Source organism: Cydia splendana, unplaced genomic scaffold, assembly GCF_910591565.1.
Source record: "Cydia splendana unplaced genomic scaffold, ilCydSple1.2 scaffold_75_ctg1, whole genome shotgun sequence".
Lineage (NCBI taxonomy): Eukaryota > Metazoa > Arthropoda > Insecta > Lepidoptera > Tortricidae > Cydia > Cydia splendana.
The window spans coordinates 467,636-474,456 of NW_026946904.1; positions in this window are offsets into that span (position 1 = coordinate 467,636).

The window sequence follows — 6,821 nt, forward strand, 5'->3', positions numbered from 1 at the left end:
TCTTCCCGAGACCGAACTGGACGCTCAACTCGACGCGCGAGACGAGTTTGAAGCCGAGTATTATAGTATAATGGCCCAAGCTGAAAAATTGGTAAAAGACGAGGTTAAAATCGATCCCGAAAAATCCGCGATTGCATTAAAATCGGTAAAATTACCCACCATTTCTTTGCCTAGCTTTGACGGTACACATGAGCACTGGATTGCCTTTCGAGATACATTCTCATCATTAGTACACAACTCGCGAGAAATTTCAGATATTCAAAAATTTCACTATCTAAAATCGTCACTTACGGGAAGCGCGCAATTAGTTATAGACTCACTTGAATTTTCAACCGACAATTACAAAATCGCATGGGAGTTGTTATTGAATAGATATAATAATAGCCGCTTACTTGTGCATAATCATGTAAAGGCCTTATTTTCAATGCAAACGCTGCAAAAAGAATCACCTGTGTTGCTAAGGAAACTTATAGATAACGTGTTAAAAAATATACGCGCTCTTAAAGCCCTAAAGGAGCCTGTAGACTCGTGGGACACTTTACTTATTTATATGATCGTTTCTAAATTAGATTCCACCACTGAGCGAGAGTGGGAGCAGCATAAAGGTTCTTTGTCGGACGATTCAACTGAGTCAAAACTAACGATTGACGATTTACTAACATTTTTAAGAGGCAGGGCAGACATGCTTGAAACTTTAATCGTAACGCACAGTAAGACCAATTCGCAAGACATAAAAAAGTATAGTAACAGTAATTATACACCAAAGGTGCATTGCAATGTCGCAACAGAAAAACCGCAGGTAAAAACACCTTTCAAAAAACAATTTAAGCTATGTCCGATGTGTAGTGAGAAACATCCTTTATATTCATGCCAGGCGTTTCTGGATTTGAATATGCAGGATCGATTGCAATTAGTACGCGATAAAACCCTTTGTGAAAATTGTTTGCGAACTGGTCATACAGCTGATTCGTGTAGGTATGGGCCTTGTAGGAAATGCGACAAAAAACATAACTCAATTATTCATCGCGATGAAGTTACTGTTATCAGTACAAATAATTGTCCCGGCACGTCGAATGCAAGCCAAAATAAACCTAATGAGCCCCATACTTCCACTGCTAAATCAACTAATTGTTCTATAACAAATCACGCACACATTGACAACGGTCAGGTGTCTAATTTAAACACAGATGTCCAATGCGCACAGGCATCATTCGATGAAATCGATGAATTCGATGAACCGATTTTGTTAACAACCGCTATGGTTGACATAGTCGATGATTTAGGTAATGTTACGAAGGTATGCGCGCTTCTCGACAATGGAAGCGAACGGTGCATTATACGTAAATCATTATGCGATAAATTAAATACGCGCGTTATACAGTCCACACGAAGCATATATGGCGTCGGAGAGGTGCCGGTCTCACAGGACGTGCATTTTTGTGAAATTGGCGTTAAATCCTTAATTAGCACTTATTCTACGCGCATTAAGTGTTTAGCATTAGAACGCGTAACCCTCCCGCGGCCATACCTTAATATGCGCAAAGAACAATTCGTTATACCGGACGGAATCGTACTCGCGGATCCCATTTTTTATAAAAAAAAACCGATAGACCTAATAATAGGGGCAGATAGATATTGGGACGTGGTTCAAGAAGGTATGATTCGCCTAGGTAATGGATCGGTAATGCAAGATTCGCATTTTGGCTGGTTCGTATCTGGACGTACATGTAATTCATATAATACGTGCAAAAATATAAAAAACACTAACGTTATGTGTAATTTTATGCAAACTATAGACATGCAAGTTTCTATAGACGAGCAGTTACGTAAGTTTTGGGAACTCGAAGACGCGCCGATAAGTCAACGGGTTAACGAATCGCGCAGTCAGGATGAACGTATTTGTGAGGATTTGTTCACGCAGACCACAAAACGGCTTGACGATGGTAGGTTCTGTGTATGCATTCCGTTCAAACAGTCACCTGAGATTTTATTAGGCGATATGCGCAAACAAGCCGAACATAGATTCCTCGCACTAGAGAGACGATTAGAACGTTATCCGAATTATAAAAAAATGTATAGCGACTTTATTAAGGAATATTGCGACTTAGGTCACATGGCGCCAGTAGATTCGTATAGTACGCCACACTATTTTACGCCACATTTTGGTGTGTTCCGTGCACACGCCAAAACTACACGCCTTAGAGTCGTTTTTGACTGTAGCTGTGCTTCTACGTCGGGATATTCACTTAATGATTTGCAATATGTAGGCCCCGCGATACAGGGTGATTTGATATCCATACTATTGCGCTTTAGGGAAAACAAGTACGTGGCGTGTGCGGATATCGAAAAGATGTACCGCCAGGTACTGGTCGACGAGAAACAACGCGACTTGCAATTAATTCTTTGGCGGGAAAATCCGTCTGACCCCCTACAAGTATACAAATTAAAAACTGTGACTTATGGCACGAATTCCGCCCCGTTTTTAAGTTGTAGGTGCCTTAAGCAGTTAGCGCTAGAGTGTGATGACCCTGAAATAGCCAGCGTAATTAATGATGATTTTTACGTTGATGACCTTATTTGTGGCAACCCTAGCCAAGATAAATTAAAACAAATTTGCTCAAAGGTCGTCAAGGTATTGCAGTCCGGGTGCTTTCCATTGCGTAAATGGATTTTTAATTTCGATTTTGATGAATTTACCGAATCGATGGACTCGTCCAAAGAGTTATCATTAGGTGAAAACGTACAAAATAAAACGTTAGGGTTAGGATGGTATAACCGCTCTGATGAATTGTTTTATCACACTAGATTTGAAATAAATTCTAAGCCCATAACAAAGCGCATTATCTTATCAGTGTCGTCTCAAGTCTACGATCCTCTCGGCTTGCTTAGCCCAACTATTATGATCGCGAAAGTACTTTTACAGAGGTTGTGGATGTTAAAGGCCGATTGGGACACTCCGGTCCCAAACGACATCGCAAAGGCATGGACACGATTTGTCGCTGATCTTTCGAATTTAAAATCAATTCGCATTCCGCGTTACGTATTAGGTGACAACCCTAAACAGTTAGAGTTACATATTTTTTGTGATAGTTCTATAACCGCGTATGGAGCCTGCGCTTACGTTCGCGCTATTGATAATGATAACAGTGTCACAGTCAGGTTATTATGCGCAAAGGGGAAGGTGACCCCAATAAAACCAGTGACCCTGCCAAAATTAGAATTATGTGCGGCTGTAGTAGCGGCACGACTGTATGCAAAAATAGATAGTTCACTTCGCGGGTAAGTAATATAAGACATAAGAACTTATACTATAATATTCATATTATATAGTTTCAGTTTCAGTTTCTTTATTCATAACGTAAGTTACATGTCAATTTTATTATACATATTTACATCTTATGTCTATTTTATATTAACAATAATAAGTATCTCATTTCAATAATCACATATAACATTGTTTGTATTCATAAATTCATCAAATGCGTAGAACGCCTTATCTATTAAATATTCCTTTAGCTTTCTAATAAACATATTGTCTGATAATTCTGCTGACTTCAAATTATTTGGCAAACGATTATAAATTCTAGGACCTATGTACCACACACATTGTTCAGACTTTTTTAGTCTGTGCCGGTTAGGGAGGAGATTATTTCCATTTCGGAAGTTAGGACCACGCATTCTAAATTCATTAAGAGTTTTTCGAACTACCTTAGCCACTTCAAATATGTACAGACCTGGAACAGTCATGATCCTTAACTTTCGAAATAGGCTACGGGCAGGTGTGTCCCAGGGTACCCCAGCCATAATCCTAATTACCCTTTTTTGCATTATAAACACCCTTTGTCTGTCCGCTGCTTGTCCCCAAATATCAATTCCGTACGTTACAATTGACTGAAAGTATGCAAAGTATGCATTTCTGACACATTGCTCATCAAGCATTTTTGTCAGTCTCGAAATTGCAAAGCATGCCTTGCCTAACCTCTTACAAAGCTCGTCTATATGGGTATCCCATTTTAATCCAGAGTCTAAGGTGAAGCCTAGATATTTTGCTTTGTTTACTAAAGGTACTTCGATATTGTCCAGGACGATATTCAATGTTTGGGGTGGCAAACCCCTAAGGTTAATCTGGATTACATTGGTTTTTTCCAAGTTAAGCTTCATACCATTGATAGTGAACCAGTTCTTTACATCCCGCAGCAGGTAATTAACTTTAGATTGCAGTTCTGTGAAACTAGTGCCCCAAACAACAAAAGCACTATCATCCGCGTATGCGATCAGTTCACCATGCGACGTACACGCTGACAAGTCATTAACTAATGTAATAAATAAATAATTACCTATTACTGAACCTTGAGGAACAGAAATGGAATCAAGCGATTGATAGTTGGATCTTCCCTTATAGCCATTAACATCTACTTCACATAATTGTTGCCTGTCCTTTAGAAAGGCTTCAAATATTTTAAGGAAAGTTCCCCGAATGCCGTAATGGTCTAACTTCTTAATAATAAGCTTATGGTCTACGAGGTCGAATGCTTTCGACAAATCGCATAGCACTAATGCAACTTTGCATCCCAATTCTTGTTTCCCAGCGATAGTTTTTATGAGTTGTCTGGTAGCATCTACTGTGGATTTTTGAGACTGATAAGCATATTGCTCCTTTGCCAAGATCAGGGACCGTTACCGGTATTCTGACTACAGGTTATTATTGAGGTATAACCGGTGTAATTTGAATTTGGGTATTTATATCACTTAAGCTCCGAATAGAGGTATTCGAATACCGGTATTCAATAGTGTTATCGGTTTAGCCAATTGACAACAAATACCACTATTTGATAGTTTACTCCTAAAGCTATTACCGGTAATAAGTAAGTGCCAATACCGGTTGTAGTAGTACCACGATTCGTTCCTTCCAGGGACCGTATAACCGGTTTTATTAAATACCTGTATAACAACTGTCAAACGAATACCGGTTAAAATGTTATACCTATATTCGCATTAGAGGTATTGCTGTCATTCCGTTTTTGTCTTTATCGCTATTTGTACACTAATTGACATAATGAAATACCGGTATTCATTAATACCTCAATAATAACAGGTATTCAGTATACCGGTAATGGTTTTCGTATTTAATACCGGTATTCATTGCACTTGATCAAAGAGTAACCAAAAACTTTGCGACAAGAGGTTAAAGTTGTTGTTAAGTCCTCATGCCAAAGACATATGTAACTTACTATCTATTCTTTTTGCTCATGCTTATATTGATCGCTGTACAAGCGAAAGATTTCATGATTTAACCACGAGCGTAGCAAGTGGTTCGAAATCTGTAAAATTGAGCGTTGCGACCGTTTCAAGGCACGAGGTTAATGAATGAATTAATGAAAATAATTAATCCCAGAAAACATTTCCATATGAAATATGAGCGCCGCGCCGCCAAAATTTTCGCGCCGCCGCCGCCGCCAAAATTCTGCGCTATCGGTGTGGCATCGGCGTGACCTTGTTAGATACTAGAGTCTGTCTAAGCTAACTTTGCACCGATTTGAACAGAACAAAGTGAGGGAGTGTTATTATAATATAAACGTCATATTTTCATAGAACTTTGACATTAACGATGATATTTACACACGTTGTCGTTGCAAATGCTATGCAGATTAGTTTGATCGGGAATTTATTGCTTTTATATAACGTGCTAACAAATTAGGTACCGATATTTTAAGAGATGGTACTTTATATAAAAACAATTAACTTTAAATAGAAATCAAGAAAACTTTTCATATCATATTTTTGTTTTATTTACCGAACAAAAAAAATATAAATTAAAATTATATCTAAAAATAATTATTACGTGCATTTAACCACATAAAGAAAAAAATACATAGAGTGCTCACTCAGAAAAGTCTAATGCTCCACAACTTTCAGCGAATATTAAACAAGGATTAACTGGAACTTTATTTTCAACTCCTTCTGCTTTAATATAGTAGTAGTAGTAGTAAAACACTTTATTGTACAAAAATCAAAACAAAACAGGAAAAATAACATTCGTCATTAGTACAAAGGCGAACTTATGCCTTTAAGGGATCTCTTCCAGTTAACCTTTGAGCAATATTAGTTGTAAATAGTTGTTCAATACAATTTTTGAGACATTTTTGAAATTAATATTCTTTTTAGGGTTCCGTATTTCGTACCAATATCAAGTTGATATCAACTGCAAAAAAGTTTCTTGAAGGGGTTTTTATATGTAGGCTTTTAATATCGTACATTTAAGTCACATTCACTCATTGATTCATTCATACTATTTTTGCGATTAGTAGGTGGTCTGTGCGAGCAGTGTGTGTAATCATTCACCTCTCCTGGCGATACGTACATATAATAACTATTATATTTGACTATAGCTACCCGCACTGACTTCGCACGGATTACACAAAACCTTAACAAATTGTACACCTAAACTAAAGCTTCCTCAAAAATCTTTCTATTGATAGCTGAAATCCGCATGAAAATCAGTTGAGTAGGTTTTGATTTGAGTTCATCGTGAACATACATTCATATAGTTACAGACAGACGCGGCGGGGGACTTTGTTTTATAAAGTGTAGTGAATTAGTGATAGATTCAATTAACAGTAACCTCACAATATAAAGAGATGTTCATTATGCTGCTTATCTACAGTTAATGCCATGAAAAACTTTTTTCCTACCATAATTCAATAAATTAAATGAAATTAAATTAAATGAATTAAGGTTTGAATTCTCTTCGCATAAACCAAGTTTTCAAGGCTACGCCGCCGATTCGCCGCCACCGCCAACCAATTTTGACCGGCGAACCG